This window comes from Ranitomeya imitator, chromosome 5 (assembly GCF_032444005.1).
Source record: "Ranitomeya imitator isolate aRanImi1 chromosome 5, aRanImi1.pri, whole genome shotgun sequence".
Lineage (NCBI taxonomy): Eukaryota > Metazoa > Chordata > Amphibia > Anura > Dendrobatidae > Ranitomeya > Ranitomeya imitator.
The window spans coordinates 671,835,938-671,856,877 of NC_091286.1; the positions used below are offsets into that span (position 1 = coordinate 671,835,938).

A 20,940-nucleotide genomic window follows, 5' to 3' on the forward strand; every position below is an offset into this window, starting at 1 on the left:
TGGCTTGACAAATGTCCAGAAGGCAGTCATTGACACACTCCACAAGGAGGGTAAGCTACAAAATGTCATTGCTAAAGAAGCTGGATGTTCACAAAGTGCTGTATCCAAACGTATTAATGGAAAGTTGAGTGGAAGGAAAAAGTGTGGTAGAAAAAAGTGCACAAGCAACCGGGATAACCGCAGCTTGGAAAGGATTGTTAAGAAAAGGACATTCAAAACTTTGGAGGAGATTCACACGGAGTGGACTGCTGCTGGAGTCATTGCTTCAAGAGCCACCACACACAGACGTATCCAGGACATGGGCTACAAGTGTCACATTCCTTGTTTCAAGCCACTCATGACCAATAGGCAAAGCCAGATGCTTCTTCCTGGCCCAAGGACAAAAAAAAAATTGACTGCTGTTCAGTGGTCTAAGGTGATGTTTTCAGTTGAAAATAGATTTTGCATTTCATTTCCAATTCAAGCCTCCAGAGTCTGGAGGAAGAGTGGAGAGGCCACAATCCAAGCTGCTGGAGGTCTAATGTGAAGTTTCCACAATCAGTGATGGTGTGGGGAGCCATGTCATCTGCTGGTGTAGGTTCACTGTGTTTTTATCAAGACCAAAGTCAGTCGTCTACCAGAAAATTTTAAAATACTTCATGCTTCCCTCTGCCAACAAGCTTTTTGGAGATGGAAATTTCGTTCTTCAGCAGGACTTGGCACCTGTCCACACTGCCAAAAGTACGAATACCTGGTTTACAAACAATAGTATCGCTGTGCTTGATTGGCCAACAAACTTGCCTGACCTTAACCCCATAGAGCAGAGGTCCCCAACTCCAGTCCTCAAGGCCCACCAACAGGTCATGTTTTCAGGATTTCCTTTGCATTGCACAGGTGATGCAATTATTACCTGGGAAAGACTAAGGAAATCCTGAAAACATGACATGTTGGTGGGCCTTGAGGACTGGAGTTGGGGACCTCTGCCATAGAGAACCAATGAGTATTGTCAAAAGGAAGATGAGAAACACCAGATCCAACAATGCAGACGAGCTGAAGGCTGCTATCAAAGTAACCTGGGCTTCCATAACACCTCAGCAGTGCCACAGGCTGATCGCCTCCATGCGACACAACATTTATGCAGTAATTGATGCAAAAGGAGCCCCGACCAAGTATTGAGTGCATTTACTGAACATACGTTTCAGATTCTAAAATCATTTTTCAAGCTGGTGTTATAAAGTATTCTAATTTACTGAGATAATAACTTTTGGGTTTTCATTGGCTGTAAGCCATAATCATCAACATTAATAGAAATAAACATTTGAAATAGATCACTCTGTGTAATGACTCTATATAATATATGAGTTTCTCTTTCTGTATTGAAGAACTGAAATAAATTTACTTTTTGATGATATCCTAAATTATTGAGAAGCATTTGTAGTTCCTGATGAATAAATCAGGAGACTCCCACAAAGTTGGCTTATACATCTACTTCAACTGTGCCACCAGTTTTTCGGAAGATACATTTGTTTCCCAATTTTAACAGTGCAAAACAGTTTCTCTCTACCACCTTACGAAAGTTGGTTTCCCTGCCTTGTTCTTTTTGGGGAAATGTGCAGTTTCTCTCCAGATAGACCAACAAACATCACCCTGAGTTCAAAGACTTTTATTCTCTTAGAATTCATCCTATGAACTACCCTAAAGACTTTCACTTCTGGTTCACCGGCAAGACTTTTTGCAGGAAAAAGGAAAGGTTTCCACTACCACTTATTTTTGGAAAAGCAAAGTACACAATTTGTTTTTGCTGTCAGGTGTTGTAAATCAATGAGATTTTTGCTGTTAGGTAAACCACTTAATTTGTCAGCTACTTTGTCATACTGTTTACTATGCTCAAATGGTTACTCTGGAGCACTGGAGACTTCTAAGGTGTCCAACAATGAGTCTAGACCTGAATCCCATAGAACATCTGTGGAGAGATCTAAAAATTGCAGTTTGGAGAAGGCACTTTTCAAATATCAGGGACCTGGAGCAGTTTGCCAAAGAAGAATGGTCTACAATTCCAGCAGAGCATTGTAAGAAACTCACTGATGGTTACTGGAAGTGGTTGGTCGCAGTTATTTTGGCTAAAGGTCGTGCAACCAAGTATTAGGCTGAGGGTGCCAATACTTTTGTCTGGCCCATTTTTGGAGTTTTGTGTGAAATGATCAATGTTTTGCTTTCTGCTTCATTCTCTTTTGTGCTTTTTAATTTAAGACAAATGAAATGAAGATAATAATACCAAAGAATTTGTGTTTGCAATCATCTTCAGATAGAAACTGAGCATTATCTGACAGAATTCCAGGGGTGTCAATACTTTTGGCCACAACTGTATACTATTTTAAGTCACCGCTTTGACTCTGGCATTGGACAATGCAAATTGTGTAGTCCCAACATGATAATGTGTGTTGGGCTGCTGTAGAGTGGAGGAAGACCAGAAGAGACCAGAGAGCAATGGCATAGCGTGGTGGGTCAGAATGAAGCATTTTGGATTCATGCAGCTCTAATTTTTTGGTAAAATTTTAGGCAATTTTTTTGGGCTCACATTCTCTGGTGTATCAATGAAGCCTCAGATTTGGGTGGGTACATGGACCAAGGAGTTGGTCCAGCAAAGAGGAAGACACATGGAAAGTGAGGACTTGGCACACTCTGGAATCTCAGGAGCAGCAGGACGGATGAAGAGGAACCCAGGAAGGATAGAATCAATTAGAAGCACAGTATGTACAGAAGATGGAGCACACTAAATACAGTTAGGGCCAGAAATATTTGGACAGTGACACAATTTTCGCGAGTTGGGCTCTGCATGCCACCACATTGGATTTGAAATGAAACCTCTACAACAGAATTCAAGTGCAGATTGTAACGTTTAATTTGAAGGGTTGAACAAAAATATCTGATAGAAAATGTAGGAATTGTACACATTTCTTTACAAACACTCCACATTTTAGGAGGTCAAAAGTAATTGGACAAATAAACATAACCCAAACAAAATCTTTTTATTTTCAATATTTTGTTGCAAATCCTTTGGAGGCAATCACTGCCTTAAGTCTGGAACCCATGGACATCACCAAACGCTGGGTTTCCTCCTTCTTAATGCTTTGCCAGGCCTTTACAGCCGCAGCCTTCAGGTCTTGCTTGTTTGTGGGTCTTTGCGTCTTAAGTCTGGATTTGAGCAAGTGAAATGCATGCTCAATTGGGTTTAGATCAGGAGATTGACTTGGCCATTGCAGAATGTTCCACTTTTTGGCACTCATGAACTCCTGGGTAGCTTTGGCTGTATGCTTGGGGTCATTGTCCATCTGTACTATGAAGCGCCGTCCAATCAACTTTGCAGCATTTGGCTGAATCTGGGCTGAAAGTATATCCCGGTACACTTCAGAATTCATCCGGCTACTCTTGTCTGCTCTTATGTCATCAATAAACACAAGTGACCCAGTGCCATTGAAAGCCATGCATGCCCATGCCATCACGTTGCCTCCACCATGTTTTACAGAGGATGTGGTGTGCCTTGGATCATGTGCCGTTCCCTTTCTTCTCCAAACTTTTTTCTTCCCATCATTCTGGTACAGGTTGATCTTTGTCTCATCTGTCCATAGAATACTTTTCCAGAACTGAGCTGGCTTCTTGAGGTGTTTTTCTGCAAATTTAACTCTGGCCTGTCTATTTTTGGTATTGATGAATGGTTTGCATCTAGATGTGAACCCTTTGTATTTACTGTCATGGAGTCTTCTCTTTACTGTTGACTTAGAGACAGATACACCTACTTCACTGAGAGTGTTCTGGACTTCAGTTGATGTTGTGAACGGGTTCTTCTTCACCAAATTAAGTATGCGGCGATCATCCACCACTGTTGTCATCCGTGGACGCCCAGGCCTTTTTGAGTTCCCAAGCTCACCAGTCAATTCCTTTTTTCTCAGAATGTACCCAACTGTTGATTTTGCTACTCCAAGCATGTCTGCTATCTCTCTGATGGATTTTTTCTTTTTTTTCAGCCTCAGGATGTTCTGCTTCACCTCAATTGAGAGTTCCTTTGACCGCATGTTGTCTGCTCACAGCAACAGCTTCCAAATGCAAAACCACACACCTGGAATCCACCCCTGACCTTTTAACTACTTCATTGATTACAGGTTAACGAGGGAGACGCCTTCAGAGTTAATTGCAGCCCTTAGAGTCCATTGTCCAATTACTTTTGGTCCCTTGAAAAAGAGGACGCTATGCATTACAGAGCTATGATTCCTAAACCCTTTCTCCGATTTGGATGTGGAAACTATCATATTGCAGCTGGGAGTGTGCACTTTCAGCCCATATTATATATATAATTGTATTTCTGAACATGTTTTTGTAAACAGCTAAAATAACAAAACTTGTGTCACTGTCCAAATATTTCTGGCCCTAACTTTATAGAGAACTAGAGGATTAGAATCTAAATCCCAAGATACCAAGATACAGATGTGTGTCTTAATGAGCTTTTAATAAGCCAAGAGAGATAATGTTATTGAGCCGCGGTGGGCAACTTGAAGCACAACAGAGGTGTGACCAAGGAGAACGATATATATACATGAGTCGCCCACCTGGGCAGTGGGATATTCAGCACTGGGTCCATTAGCACTTAGTGGGATGTAACGGTGGCTGCGACCGGGTCCATGGCCCAGGGCGCTCTCTTAAAAGGGGAAAAGTCTTTTAAGGGATTTAGAATAAAGTCTATTCATGATGCCATCTGTGATTCTCGGTCAGAGGGGACAGACGCTGGTTAAAGGGGTCCTCTGGGGTGATGTTGCAGCAAGATGGTGACGCTTCCCACAGGTGAAGCAGGATCCCCAGGGGCTCCCAAGGTGTGTGGCAAGGATGATGTATGCTGGCAAATGAGTGGAGGACACAGAGTTGTAAAGTCTTTACCTGGTTTACTGGCAGTAGCAGTCCACAGTCCAGGGTACCAGGATCAGGGGGTGGTATGGTCCAGACAGCCTGGAGGCAATAGTGGATCCCTCTCCCAGGTGAGGTTCATAAGCATTCCTACTCGCGCTAGTATGAGAGGTCCCTGCTGCCTGTAGCTGCTGGCAAAGTCCTCTCTCCCTTCTGTATTGAGACAGGTACCTGTATGGTGGGCAGCTTGAGCCATTTTATGGGGACTCTATCACAAACCGGGCTCTTCAGGTGCTGCTTCGCCTCCAGGCGTGGTGTGGGCAAATAACATACAGTCCTATGCCTTCTGGGTCTGCTATGTGTCCTAGAATACAACACAATCTTGGGCTCCCGGTGTCCGAATCCTGCGGGTGCTCAGTCACAGTTCCCTCTGAGCCCTTTGCTTTCTCCACTATGCTCATTTCCTCAATTGCTCCACCACTCTCAACCCCTCAGGTTCAGGTCCTTCCCTGGAGCTGCAGCTCAGTCCTGGCTGCACGGCTCTGTTGTCTGCTCTCAGTTAAAGACTTCCCTCTCTCTCACATACTACCTTACTACTCCTCCAGACCAGAACACTTAAAGCTGGGGAAGCTCCCCTGAATCCAGGTCCTGAGCTCCCCCTTCTGGCCTGGATTCAAAATGTGTTGAATGTGGGTGCGTTACCTGGTAAAGGGAATCCTCCTTGCCTCCAAGCATGATATTGCCCTCCCCGAAAGGAAGGCAACATCACTGTAACAACCAGTTACCTGGGGTGTTACATACGTATATATATATATATACATATATATATATATATATATATATATATATATATATATATGTATATATATATATACAGCTCTGTCAAAATTAGGTGACCACTGCACAGTTTTATAAAAATCTGCTTCGCTACATGTCTGACAGCCATTCCATTCAGGTGTCAGTTGAATTCCAACCATAGTACACCTCATTCTACTTAATGTGCTTCTGATTAGGTGATCACCTGAACCAAATCTTATTTAATGAAGGAAAGTATAAAAAAAATACTGCTATGGTGTTCACAATCCTCTTGCAATAGGACAAGCTGGATGACAAAACAAGTGCTAGTAAAATCCCAAAAGTAATAAGAATGAAAAAATAACTTTTAACTATGTCAAATGAGTTGAAAAGTCTTGAATGGATAAAAGAAGGGCTCAATTCTGGCTTTATTAGCAGAGGGACACAGTGAGCGTCATGTTGCCTCCATCCTTAAAGGGAACCTGTAAGCCCACCAGCATCAGGGGCTTATCTACAGCATTCTGGATTGCTGTAGATAAGCCCCCGATGTATCCTAAAATATGAGAAAAAGAGGTTATAATATACTCACCCAGGGGCAGTCCCGGTATGATGGGTGTCGTGGTCCGGTCCGGTCCGGTGCCTCCCATCTTCTTACGATGACGTCCTCTTCTTGTCTTCACGCTGCGGCTCCGGTGCAGGCGTACTTTGTCTGCCCTGTTGAGGGCAGAGGAAAGTACTGCAGTGCACAGGCACCAGGAAAGGTCAGAGAGGCCCGGCGCCTGTGCACTGCAGTACTTTGCTATGCCCTCAACAGGGGAGGCAAAGTACGCTTGCACCAGAGCCTGAAGACAATAAGAGGACGTCATCTGATGAAGATAGGAGGCGCCGGACTGGACCGCGATACCAATCGGACCGGACCGGGACCGCCCCTGGGTGAGTATAATATAACCTCTTTTTCTCATATTTTAGGATACATCAGAATGCTGTAGATAAGCCCCTGATGCTGTTGGGCTTAGCTCACCTTTCATTTTGGGGTGGCACTTTCTCTTTAAAAGACATTGGGGACAACAAAGCTACAGACCGGCAGAGGGCGAAAACAACTCTCCACTGACCAAGATGACCATCATCTTATTTGAATATCTTTAAGCAACCGCATGTTAGGGGTCGAGTTCCCGCTTCTGCACAGGGGGAATCTCGAGCCACTTCCGCTGCGGTCTCCCATTCTTGTCCAGCCGCAGTGGAGCCTGCTCAGCAAGGACGTCGGTCCCAGCGTCTTGCTCATTCACACTCTGTTCTGAGAGTTAGTGCTGCTTCTCCAGTCTCTGCCTTTAAAGTCAGTGCTGGTCAGCAGCGAGCGGACTTCTCTGGGACTAAGTCCTTGTCTGCATGTACTGAGCATGCCCAGTGTAAGGTCTCCCGTTGGAGATCGAGGGTCATGTGCTCAGGCTCTGCAGCACATTCCATTGGTCCTCTTGGCAGGTCCTAGAAGGGCAAAAGTGCTGTGGCCACTTCCTGTGCTGCTGCTATATAAACTGCGCATGACCGCACGGCCATGCGCTAGTATTGTTTTACAATTGCTTATGTGTGTATGTTGTGAGTGCAAGTCGTCCTTGGAAACCCCTACCCTATTGAATGTCTGTTCGCGGAAGGTGTATGGCTGCTACCTAGCGCCCGACTTAGCCTACAGCACTAACACACATCACAGCGTCCTGTAGCTGTGCCTGCCAGTACGGCGCCGTGCGCCTGCCTTGCGCTTTCCATACCCGAGTCTGGGTGGTTAGTGGCGTCCGTTAGTGCGGCATCGCTCGCACTCTTGTGCACATAGATTGCTTAAGGTTCTCTACACACCCAGTTGCGGTGTTACGCCAGCAAGGGTCTAATCGGGCTCCAATCCCTTCTGGGGTTAAGTCCGCTGACCACTTGCTCGCGCACTAGTGCGGTACTGCGGTCCTGTGAATTAACAGGATCGCTTTCTTCACGCTGGGTGAGGTTTAACCCACGCGTGTATACTTTAGTGTACCGCCATATTGTCTGCTAATTGCTAGCAGCAGGTTCTCACCTGCACGGTGGACCCCGGACTGCGAACGCACCTTTATCATCTGTCTTGGTGCGTTCCGCCAGTCCTAACAGAATACTAGCGCCAGGGTCTGGCTAGTAAAATGGCGGACGATCAGCGTTTACAGCGGTACATCCAGCAGCTGGAGGGAAGGTTGGCGGCTTTTGAGCGTTCAACCTCAGCTGTGGATGTTACTGCTGTCGCTGTTCAGGCTGCAAGTGTGGCTGCAGCTACCTTGTCCACTGCCGCTCCTGTACCGACGCTATCTCGCCTCCCGCTACCAGAGAAATTTTCTGGTGACAGTAAGTCCTGTAGGGGTTTCGTGAGTCAGTGCTCAATACATCTCGAGCTTCTGGCCTCTCGTTTCCCTACAGAGCGGGCTAAGGTGGGCTTTATAATTTCCGCACTCTGGCATCTGAGCTGGAGTGGTCGGATAAAGCCCTTATCCCTATATTTTGGAGGGGGCTGGCTGACCACGTTAAGGACGCTCTGGCCACTAGGGAGATTCCCGCCACACTGGAGGAGTTAATAGCAGTATCTACTCGCATTGACCGCCGTTTTCACGAGCGGAGGTTAGAGCGAGCCCAGTGTAGGCAGAGGTTTCGGCTGGCTCCCACCTTCGCCAAACCTTTGGAATCTCCAGTTCAGGCTCCTGAGTTCCAGGAACCTAAGGTGGTGTCACGAGCGGGATCTAAGTCCCAGACTGCTCGTGCACTCCAGGGTTGCCAGGTTTGCCAACAGTCAGGACATCTTGCCACCAGATGTCATCAGCGGTCGAGGAAACGTCAGCGTCTAGTGGTAGTAGGTGGAGGTGCACTAGACACTGCGACGTTTGCCTCCAAATTGTCCTTTAAGGGGACAATTACCTTTGGCTCATCCTCCCACTCGGTAGACCTCTGCGTGGATTCTGGGGCGGAGGGCAATTTTATGTCTTCTGCTTTCGCCCAACGTCACGCAATACCCCTGGTTATGCTATCCCAACCAGTAACGGTACGAGTGGTGAATGGGTCGACACTCCCCGCACAGATAACACATCAGACCATCCCTGTTACTCTGTCCCTGTCGCCATCCCATCAGGAGATTATTTCTCTACTCGTCATTCCTGAGGGTATTGATGAGGTCCTGTTGGGGATACCTTGGCTACGGTACCACTCTCCTCACATCGAGTGGTCCTCAGACAGAATTCTGGGATGGGGTGAATCATGTGGGGGTAGGTGTCACCGAGAGTGCGTTCAGGTTGCTACTACTGAGGTACCCGCAGATCTATCCTCTCTCCCCAAGCAATATTGGTCTTATGCAGACGTGTTCTCCAAGAAGGCGGCGGAGACCCTTCCGCCCCATCGCCCCTATGACTGTCCTATCGATCTCTTGCCTGGTGCTGAGCCTCCCCGGGGTCGAGTCTATCCATTATCTCTCCCGGAAACGGAGGCAATGTCTCAGTACATACAAGAGAATCTGGCAAGAGGGTTCATTAGGAAGTCAGTGTCACCTGCTGGGGCAGGGTTCTTCTTCGTGCAGAAGAAGAATGGAGAACTACGTCCATGCATAGACTACAGGGGTCTTAATGCTATCACAGTTAAGAACAAGTACCCTTTGCCGTTGATATCTGAGCTTTTCGATAGGCTTCGGGGAGCTAGAGTGTTTACGAAACTAGATCTGCGGGGTGCTTACAACCTGATTCGCATCCGTGAGGGGGACGAGTGGAAAACGGCATTTAACACCAGAGATGGGCACTATGAGTATCTGGTGATGCCCTTCGGGCTCTGTAATGCACCTGCCGTTTTTCAAGACTTTGTCAACGACATCTTCCGGGATATGCTTTCCACCTCGGTTGTAGTCTATCTGGATGATATTCTCATCTTTTCTCCAGACATTGACTCCCACCGGAGAGATGTTGGCAGAGTCTTCGACCTCCTACGGGCAAACTCTCTTTACGCAAAGTTGGAGAAGTGTGTGTTTGAGCAGGAGTCCTTACCTTTCCTGGGCTATATCATCTCCGCCCAGGGATTGGCTATGGATCCTGCCAAACTACAGGCTGTGATGGACTGGCAAGAGCCCCATTCTCTTAAAGCGGTGCAGCGCTTTATGGGGTTCATAAACTATTACCGCCAGTTCATTCCCCACTTCTCAACTCTGGTGGCTCCCTTGGTAGCCCTCACCAAGAAGGGAGCGAATCCCAAATTGTGGTCGGAAGAGGTCTCCAAGGCCTTCACTTCTGTTAAGTCCCACTTTGCTAGCGCTCCCATCTTACATCGTCCCGATGTGGATAAGCCATTCCTACTGGAGGTGGATGCCTCGTCCGTTGGTGCTGGAGCAGTCCTCTACCAAAAGGATGCTCAAGGTCGGAAGCATCCATGCTTCTTCTTCTCCAAGACCTTCACGCCAGCGGAGAGGAACTACTCCATCGGGGACAGGGAGTTGCTAGCAATGAAGTTGGCCTTTTCGGAGTGGAGACACCTTCTGGAAGGTGCGCGGTTTCCCTTCCAAGTTTACACGGACCACAAAAATTTGGTCTATTTGCAGACAGCCCAGCGGCTAAATTCTCGCCAGGCCAGATGGTCCCTGTTCTTCTCCCGGTTCCACTTTTCCCTTCATTATCTCGCCGGGGAGAAGAATATCCGTGCTGACGCTCTCTCTCGCTCCCTTATGTCAACTGAGGAGGAGGAAGAGGAGCCTCGGCTTATTGTCCCTTCCGAGAGCCTGAGAACCGTGGCGCCGGTATCACTAGAGTCTGTGCCTCCGGGCAAGACTTTTGTGCCCATTAATTTGCGACCGGAGGTTCTCTCTTGGGCTCATTCGTCCAGGGTGGGTGGACACTTTGGGACAAAGAGGACATCTGAGCTACTGGCGAGGACGTACTGGTGGCCGCATATGGTCCGGGATGTCAGGGATTATGTTCTGGCGTGTGTCTCCTGCGCCAAAAATAAATCTCCGCGTCAAAGGCCAGCTGGTTTGCTCTATCCCTTGCCGGTGGCAGATAGGCCCTGGGAGATGGTCGGGATGGACTTTGTTGTGGGTTTGCCCAAGTCTCGCGGCTGTACCATCATTTGGGTCATCACCGATCATTTCTCAAAAATGGTGCATTTGGTGCCGCTGCCGCGGTTACCTTCTGCACGGGCCTTGGCAGCGTTGTTCATCAGACATATCTTCCGCCTACATGGTATGCCAGACAAAATTGTCAGTGACCGGGGTCCCCAGTTTGCGTCTCGGTTCTGGAGAGAGCTCTGTCGTCTTCTCAGTATTGAGTTGAATCTCTCTTCCGCTTATCATCCCGAGACGAATGGGTTGGTAGAGAGGGCCAACCAGACCTTGGTCACATACCTGCGAAATTTTGTTTCAGCCAGGCAGGATGACTGGGCATCCTTGCTATCATGGGCAGAGTTTGCACTGAACAACGCCGTTGCCGACTCCACTGGACAAACCCCATTCCTCCTCAACTATGGTCAGCATCCACGGGTACCTGTGCCTATGCCCGTGTCTTCCGCCGACTCCAGGGTGGCAGACTGGGCTGTGGAGGAACGGGATATTTGGGACCGCACTCAGGATGCCATTCGGGCCTCTAAGGAGAGAATGAGGTCCTCCGCTGATGCTCATCGGCGCCCCGCCCCGACCTTTGCTCCTGGCGACTTGGTGTGGCTCTCCGCCCGTAACATCAGGCTGCGAGTTGAGTCCACTAAATTTGCTCCTCGCTACTTGGGTCCATTCAAGGTCCTCGAGCAGGTTAATCCTGTGGTCTATCGTTTGGCCCTTCCGCCACGCCTGGGTATCACCGACACCTTTCATGTGTCCCTCTTGAAACCCGTGTATATGTCCCGCTTTTCCGAGTCATCTGCTGGGACATCGGGTTCGTCTACGGACGATTATGAGGTGAACGCTATTTTGGGGTGCAAGGTGGTGCGTGGTAAAAAATTTTATTTGGTGGACTGGAAGGGTTATGGCCCCGAGGACAGGTCCTGGGAGCCTGTTGAGCACATTCGGGCCCCGCAGCTCATTGCTGCCTTCGAACGTAGCGAGGCCCAAGGAGGGGGGGGCCCTAGGAGGGGGGGTAATGTTAGGGGTCGAGTTCCCGCTTCTGCACAGGGGGAATCTCGAGCCACTTCCGCTGCGGTCTCCCATTCTTGTCCAGCCGCAGTGGAGCCTGCTCAGCAAGGACGTCGGTCCCAGCGTCTTGCTCATTCACACTCTGTTCTGAGAGTTAGTGCTGCTTCTCCAGTCTCTGCCTTTAAAGTCAGTGCTGGTCTGCAGCGAGCGGACTTCTCTGGGACTAAGTCCTTGTCTGCATGTACTGAGCATGCCCAGTGTAAGGTCTCCCGTTGGAGATCGAGGGTCATGTGCTCAGGCTCTGCAGCACATTCCATTGGTCCTCTTGGCAGGTCCTAGAAGGGCAAAAGTGCTGTGGCCACTTCCTGTGCTGCTGCTATATAAACTGCGCATGACCGCACGGCCATGCGCTAGTATTGTTTTACAATTGCTTATGTGTGTATGTTGTGAGTGCAAGTCGTCCTTGGAAACCCCTACCCTATTGAATGTCTGTTCGCGGAAGGTGTATGGCTGCTACCTAGCGCCCGACTTAGCCTACAGCACTAACACACATCACAGCGTCCTGTAGCTGTGCCTGCCAGTACGGCGCCGTGCGCCTGCCTTGCGCTTTCCATACCCGAGTCTGGGTGGTTAGTGGCGTCCGTTAGTGCGGCATCGCTCGCACTCTTGTGCACATAGATTGTTTAAGGTTCTCTACACACCCAGTTGCGGTGTTACGCCAGCAAGGGTCTAATCGGGCTCCAATCCCTTCTGGGGTTAAGTCCGCTGACCACTTGCTCGCGCACTAGTGCGGTACTGCGGTCCTGTGAATTAACAGGATCGCTTTCTTCACGCTGGGTGAGGTTTAACCCACGCGTGTATACTTTAGTGTACCGCCATATTGTCTGCTAATTGCTAGCAGCAGGTTCTCACCTGCACGGTGGACCCCGGACTGCGAACGCACCTTTATCATCTGTCTTGGTGCGTTCCGCCAGTCCTAACACCGCAGGATGACATCAAGTGACCTACAAAAGGAATGGCAAAGGCAGCTTGGGTGAAGTGCGCGGCAAGAACAGTTTGTAACAGGCTCCTAGAGGCACAACTGAAGGCATGTAAAGCTAGAGAAAAGCCTTTCTTCATTGAGAAGCAAAAAAGAGCCAGGCTGAAGTTTGCCAAAGACCATAAGTATTGGTCCATGGAGGACTGAAGTAAGGTAATCTTCTCTGATGAGTCTAATTTTAAGATTTGCCTAGTGGTCATCTAATGGTTAGACGGAGACCTAGAGAGGCGTTCAAGCCACAGTGTCTTGCACCCACTGTGAAATTTAGTGGAGGATCAGTGATGACAGGGCCGGCTCCAGGTTTTTGAGGGCCCCGGGCGAAAGAGTCTCAGTGGGCCCCCCCCTTTAACACATACCCGATTTATGATGCACAGATACGGCAGAGAAATGTATAGTACAATGCCAGATTTCACTTCTTACATGAGTGACAGCTATTGTAAATTCTGCAGTGTATATATACAGGACAGGAGGAGTGGTACTGTGCAGTGTATATATACAGGAGGAAAGGTGCTGTGCAGTGTATATATACAGGAGAGGTGCTGTGCAATGTATACATACAGGAGGAAAGGTGCTGTGCAGTGTATATATACAGGGGGAAAGGTGCTGTGCAGTGTATATATACAGGAGAGGTGCTGTGCAGTGTCGTGAGCAGGGCGTTGTTGTATCAGAAAATCTTTTCTGTTTTGAGTTTTTCTATGAAACAAAGACTTTTCTACATAAACAACGTTGTTTGGTTTTGCGGACCTAACAGATCTGTGCTACAAAGTAACATCGCTCGGGCATTAATGAGGGACCTGATGCTGAATCGTTTCCACAAACCCTAATGACCCAATTAGTGCCCTGTCATTAGAAGCTCATTAAACACCTCCCTGTCCCGAGCAGTCATGTACAGTATGGGGGGATCCTGCAGCCCACCCCCTGACTGCTCCATACCATACACTGCCCTCTGTCGCTCTCACTATTATCCTGTGCATTTCTCCGTCATCGTTACCCCATGTTACACTTGTCACCCCCCACTACAGAGTAGCAGGGCAGCCAATGTCACCCCCTCCCGGACCCTAATGGCAGCAGGAAATGTCTGCTCCTCTATTGGGTTGGAACCTGATTTAATCAAGGAATAATGTGCATTTGTTGCCGGTGGCTGCAGGGGAAGGGTTAAGTGATGCCATGTCCTTGGTGGGAGCAGTGGCAGCTGCTGGGACCTGGACAGACACAACCAATGTTGCTGTGACTGCACAGTGTGACCTGGAGGAGAGAAGCTGAGAATCTGGAGCAGAAATCACCCACATGCCAGCACTGGGCAGAGTCCCTCCAGTCACCAGCCTGGGGCCACGGGGCCCCAACATACAGCCCACATGGCAGCAGCTCCCCTTCCTCCTGGCATCTGGTTAACCCCATTTATGCGGGTCAGATTGTTATATTTAAGGTTTAGCAATAACCTTCATACAGATGGGAAGGGGTTAAGCTTCTTCCTGCCCCACTGGTGCAGGTTTGGTGCAGCATGCATGTATTCTGGGGTTCTGGGAGAGCTGGGTGGCTGCACCCCACCAGCTGCTCCTCCAGACATCACCCACATTTTTAGGCAGCAGAGACAGACAGCAGCAGACTGAGCCACAGGACCAACTGCAATTATTGCTGGATACCTTTGCACTCTGGTAGGACTAGCTCCTCCGGAATCTTCCTGATAAGTTCAGCTCAGCAGCACTGTCTGCAGCCAGCCAGGGGGGAGAGCAGAGAACGTGCTCTCTCCGCCCACAAACAGTCACGCTGGCTGCCTTCTGTTAACCCCTATGTGCCTGCCTGGCTGCACTGACTGAGTGAGAAGATGCTTGTGTCAGAGCTGGCACATAGGGGTTAAGAGAACGCAGCCAGCAGTGACTTTGTGGGGGGAGAGAGCATGTTATCTCCTGCTCTGCTCTCCCAGCTGCTAGTGGGCCCCCCTTTCTTCCCAAGGCCCCGGCATTTGCCCGCTGTGCCGGGTGCTGACGCCGGCCCTGAGTGATGATCTGGGGATTCTTCAGCAAGGCTGGAATTGGGCAGGTTAATCTTTGTGAAGGATATGCATACCTTGCATACAAGGTTATCCTGGATAAACAGTTGATTCCTTCTGCTCAGGCAATGTTCCCCAACTCTGAGGACTGTTTTTCCAGCAGGACAATGCACCATGCCACACAGCAAGGTCAGTCAAGGTGTGGATGAAGGAGCACCACATCAAATCCCTGTCTTGACCAGCCCAATTTCCAGACCTGAACCCCATTGAAAACCTCTGGAATGTAATCAAGAGGAAGATGGATAGTCACAAGCCATCAAACAAAGAAGAACTGCTTAAGATTTTGTATCAGGAGTGGCATAAGGTCACCCAAAGGCGAAAGGTGAAAGAATGGTGGAAAGCATGCTGAGATGCATGAAAGCTATGATTAAAAATCATGGTTATTCCACAAAATATTGAGTTATGAACTCTTCCTGAGTTAAGGCCTTAGTATTGATGTATCTAAATGATTATGGTCTTTTTTTAACTTATTTGAGGTCTGCAAGCAATGCATTTTTCTGTTATTTTGACTATTTCTCATTTTCAGAAAATAAATACAAAATTTATTGCTTGGAACTTCAGAGATAGGTGGTCAGTAGTTCATAGACTAAAAGAGCAATTTACATTTTACCAAAAAATATACCTACAAATAGAAAAATCAGACAAACTGAAAATTTTGCAGCGGTCCCTTAATTTTTGCCAGAGCTGTATATGTGTATATATATATATATATATATATATATATATATATATATATATATATATATATATATATATATATATGTGTGTGTACACATACACATACATACTGTACACATACCAAGTACACACACACTTGCAACATGCATGCACATAGAGTGGCATGTACATGTTTTGGCACCCCTGGTCAAGGTTAATGTTTTTGTGAACAGTAAAGCAAGTTGAAGATACAATGATCTCTAAAGGGGATAAAGTTAAAGATGACACAATTCCCTGGTATATTCCGTGGATCATTAATGCTTTGGGTTTGTGTTGCAGCCAATGGCATGGGAACATAGGATAGAGGTAATAATGGATTCAATGAAATTTCAACAATTTATTTATTCAAACATAACACCATCTGTAAAAAAAAGCTGATGTTGATCCTAAACACACATCAAAATCCAAAATAGACTACCTCATAAGGTGCAAGCTGTAGGTTTTACAATGACCCTCACGGTCCCCTGATATGAACATCTGTAGCTAGACCTCAAAATAGCAGTACATGCAATTGACCCCAGGAATCTCGCAGAAATGGATGAATTTTGCAAGGAAGAATGGATGAAAATCCCTCAAATATGAATTGAAAGACTTTTTTGCTGGCTACAAGCTGTGATACTTTCAAAAAGGGGTGCTACTAGGTACAAACGATGCAGGGTGCTCAATCTTTTGCATTTGCCCACACTAACACTAACATGTCTATGGCTACACTTATTTTTTCAAAACTGCATTGCAGTCACCGCTACACCCGTGACTGCAATGCAGTGACAGCTCAGTTTGCCTCTGTACTAGATTGGTCGATTAACCCCTTTACCCCCAAGGGTGGTTTGCACGTTATGGACCGGGCCAATTTTTACAATTCTGACCACTGTCCCTTTATGAGGTTATAACTCTGGAACGCGTCAACGGATCCCGGTGATTCTGACAATGTTTTCTCATGACATATTGTACTTCATGATAGTGGTAAAATTTCTTTGATATTACCTGGGTTTATTTGTGAAAAAACAGAAATTTGGCGAAAATTTTGAAAATTTCACAATTTTCCAACTTTGAATTTTTATGCAATTAAATCACAGAGATATGTCACACAAAATACTTAAAAAGTAACATTTTTTACATGTCTACTTTACATCAGCCCAATTTTGGAACCAATTTTTTTTTTGATAGGGAGTTATAAGGGTTAAAAGTTGACCAGCAATTTCTCATTTTTCCAACACCATTTTATTTTAGGGACCACATCTCATTTGAAGTCATTTTGAGGGGTCTATATGATAGAAAAAACCCAAGTGTGACACCATTCTAAAAACTGCATCCCTCAAGGTGCTAAAAAACACATTCAAGAAGTTTATTAACCCTTCAGGTGTTTCTCAGGAATTTTTGGAATGTTTAAATAAAAATTAACATTTAACTTTTTTTCACAAAAAATTTAATGCAGCTCCAATTTGTTTTATTTTACCAAGGGTAACAGGAGAAAATGGACCACAAATGTTGTTGAACAATTTGTCCTGAGTACGTCAATACCCCATATGTGGAGGTAAACTACTGTTTGGGCGCATGACAGAGCTCGGAAGCGAAGGAGCGCCATTTGACTTTTCAATGCAAAATTGACTGGAATTGAGATGGGACACCATGTTGCATTTGGAGAGCCACTGATGTGCCTAAACATTGAAACCCCCCACAAGTGACACCATTTTGGAATGTAAACCCCCTAAGGAACTTATCTAGAGGTGTGGTGAGCACTTTGACCCACCAAGTGCTTCACAGACGTTTATAATGCAGAACCGTCAAAATAAAAAATAATTTTTTTTCACAAAAATTATATGTTTGCCCCCAATTTTTTTATTTTCCCAATGGTAAGAGAAGAAATTGGACCACAAAAGTTGTTGTACAATTTGTCCTGAGTACGCCGATACCCTATATGTGGGAGTAAACCACTGTTTGGGCGCATGGGAGAGCTCGGAAGGGAAGGAGCGCCGTTTGACTTTTCAATGCAAAATTGACTGGAATTGAGATGGGACGCCATGTTGCGTTTGGAGAGCCACTGATGTGCCTAAACATTGAAACCCCCCACAAGTGACACCATTTTGGAAAGTAGACCCCTTAAGAAACTTATCTAGAAGTGTGGTGAGCACTGTGACCCATCAAGTGCTTCACAGAAGTTTATAATGCAGAACCGTAAAAATAAAAAATCATTTTTTTCACAAAAATTATTTTTCGCCCCAAATTTTTTTATTTTCCCAAGGGTAAGAGAAGAAATTGGACCCCAAAATTTGTGTTACAATTTGTCCTGAGTACGCTGATACCCCATATGTGGGGGTAAACCACTTTTTGGGTGCATGGGAGAGCTCAGAAGGGAAGGAGCGCCGTTTGACTTTTCAATGCAATATTGACAGGAATTGAGATGGGACGCCATGTTGCGTTTGGAGAGCCACTGATGTGCCTAAACATTGAAACCCCCCACAAGTGACACCATTTTGGAAAGTAGACCCCCTAAGGAACTTATCTAGAAGTGTGGTAAGCACTTTGACCCACCACGTGCTTCACAGAAGTTTATAATGCAGAACCGTAAAAATAAAAAATCATTTTTTTCACAAAAATTATTTTTCGCCCCCAATTTTTTATTTTCCCAAGGGTAAGAGAAGAAATTGGACCCCAAAATTTGTTGTACAATTTGTCCTGAGTACGCTGATACCCCATATGTGGGGATAAACCACTGTTTGGGTGCATGGGAGAGCTCAGAAGGGAAGGAGCGCCGTTTGACTTTTCAATGCAAAATTGACAGGAATTGAGATGGGAAGCCATGTTGCGTTTGGAGAGCCACTGATGTGCCTAAACATTGAAACCCCCCACAAGTGACACCATTTTGGAAAGTAGACCCCCTAAGGAACGTATCTAGATGTGTGGTGAGCACTTTGACCCACCAAGGGCTTCACAGAAGTTTATAATACAGAGTCGTAAAAATAAAACAAAAAAATTTTCCCACAAAAATTATTTTTTAGCCCCCAGTTTTGTATTTTTCCAAGGGTAACAGGAGAAATTGGACCCCAAAAGTTGTTGTACAATTTGTCTTGAGTGCACTGATACCCTATATGTGGGGGGAGCCACCGTTTTGGCACATGGGAGGGCTCGGAAGGGAAGGAGCGCCATTTGGAATGCAGACTTAGATGGAATGGTCTGCAGGCGTCACATTGCGTTTGCAAAGCCCCTAATGTACCTAAACAGTAGAAACTGCCCACAAGTGACCCCATATTGGAAACTAGACCCCCAAGGAACTTATCTAGATGTGTTGTGAGAACTTTGAGCCCCCTATGTTTCACTATAGTTTATAACGCAGAGCCGTGAAAATAAAAAATCTTTTTTTTCCCACAAAAATTATTTTTTAGCCCCCAGTTTTGTGTTTTCCCAAGGGTAACAGGAGAAATTGGACCGCAGAAATTGTTGTCCAATTTGTCCTGAGTACGCTGATACCCCATATGTTGGGGTAAACCCCTGTTTGGAAGGGAAGGAGCACTGTTTTACTTTTTCAATGCAGAATTGGCTGGAATTGAGATCGGACGCCATGTCGCGTTTGGAGAGCCCCTGATGTGCCTAAACAGTGGAAACCCCCCAATTATAACTGAAACCCTAATCCAAACACACCCCTAACCCTAATCCCAAGGGTAACCCTAACCACACCTCTAACCCAGACACACCCCTAACCCTAATCCCAACCCTATTCCCAACCGTAAATGTAATCCAAACCCTAACCCTAACTGTAGCCTTAACCCTAGCCCCAACCCTAACCCTAGCCATAACCCTAGCCCTAAACCTAACCCTAGCCCTAACCTTAGCCCTAACCCTAACCCTAGCCCTAACCCTAACCCTAGCCCTAACCCTAGCCCTAACCCTAACCCTAATCCTAACTCTAGCCCTAACCCTAGCCCTAACCCTAACCCTAGCCCTAGCCCTAACCCTAACCCTAACCCTAGCCCTAACCCTAAGCCTAGCCCTAACCCTAGCCCTAAAGGGAAAATGGAAATAAATACATATTTTTTAATTTTTCCCTAACTAAGAGGGTGATGAAGGGGGGTTTGATTTACTTTTATATCGGGTTTTTTAGCGGATTTTTATGATTGGCAGCCGTCACACACTGAAAGACGCTTTTTATTGCAAAAAATATTTTTTGTGTTACCACATTTTGAGAGTTATAATTTTTCCATATTTGAGTCCACAGAGTCATGTGAGGTCTTGTTTTTTGCGGGACGAGTTGATGTTTTTATTGGTAACATTTTCGGGCACGTGACATTTTTTGTGAGGCAGAATGACCAAAAACCTGCTATTCATGAATTTCTTTTGGGGGAGGCGTTTATACCATTCCGCGTTTGGTAAAATTGATAAAGTATAAGAAAAATCAGCCGCACTCAAATGGTTGAAAGTTCAGCAAACTGTGTAGTTTCTGTATTAACACAAACAATAAACATCACCAGGTGCTTTTTTAGGAGGTAAATGGGTGGCGGACTATTCAATTCGGGTAACGTTTCGACCCCAGCGGGTCTTTATCAAAACCTCACTGTAAAACAGATACAAACATATAAGTGAACTGTACATATATACATGTAATATATTAAAAAGAACCGAAAAAAAAAGGGAAAACAAGAAAAACAATAACAAAAACAACAATAACATCAGGTCCAAAATTCATAATGGTACTAATTGACAGCTGTAACAACAGTACTCTGTCCCATACAATTACAAGAACATGCTGTGGAGACCCTATCATAGGGGTGGGGAGTCCCCCATTTTTTGCAGGTGGGAGCAAGGCTATTCCGGAGAAACAGTTACAGAGAGCACATATATAAGTCTAAACAGGAAAACCAGGTGCAGCGATCAGGTCGCTGATGAAATGCACTGACCTTATGCCAAAGAGGTAGAGGAGAGGAGAAAGAGCCGAATTCCCATAGGGCTAAGGGGAAGTAGAGAGAAGGGAGAGAAAACAGGGAATAAGCAAATGACCAGTAAAACAAGTAAGCCGCTGTAAGCAAGAGGAGAGAGACTTAATAATTACCAGCTCTGGTGGAATTGTGTGGAAGCGCGTCCGCCTGGTGGGTGATGTAGGAGCAAATGTGTAAGGCTGCGAGAATTTATACACAAGACACATACGGTCATATCCGGGTCTGCGCAGTGGCTCAGACTGGGAAAGAGGCTAGGAACGCTGTGTATTCAGACTGAGTCTGCGCTGTGGCCACAGAGTAGATGCCAGCAGCGTGATAGTCAGGCGCCTGCGTAGTGTGCTCAGGGAGATATGCAGAGCTACTGCAGGTTAGGGCGGGGTCCAAGTAACCAGCGTGGAGGGCTAAGGGAGCTGTAAAGGGAGAAGTTAGGGAGCAT

At 46.4% G+C, this 20,940-nt stretch overlaps 2 protein-coding genes across 5 annotated transcripts in view; both read right to left on the reverse strand.

Annotated features, from left to right (window-relative positions):
- Nucleotides 1-20,940, reverse strand: part of LOC138638752 (cytochrome P450 2K4-like) — a 179,734-nt gene that overhangs the window by 149,552 nt on the left and 9,242 nt on the right. The window lies entirely within an intron of this gene.
- Nucleotides 1-20,940, reverse strand: part of LOC138638753 (cytochrome P450 2K4-like) — a 114,553-nt gene that overhangs the window by 88,335 nt on the left and 5,278 nt on the right. The window contains exons 1-2 of one of the 4 annotated variants that reach the window (XM_069728310.1): nt 20,618-20,743; nt 20,466-20,515 (exon numbers count right to left, since the gene is read on the reverse strand). The exons of 1 other annotated variant lie outside the window; for it this stretch is intronic. The gene's annotated coding sequence lies outside the window, so the exon portion shown is untranslated. Of the gene's footprint in view, nt 1-20,465; nt 20,516-20,617; nt 20,744-20,940 lie in introns of those variants that run through there. 2 more of the 4 variants (XM_069728308.1, XM_069728311.1) reach the window with 2 other exon arrangements.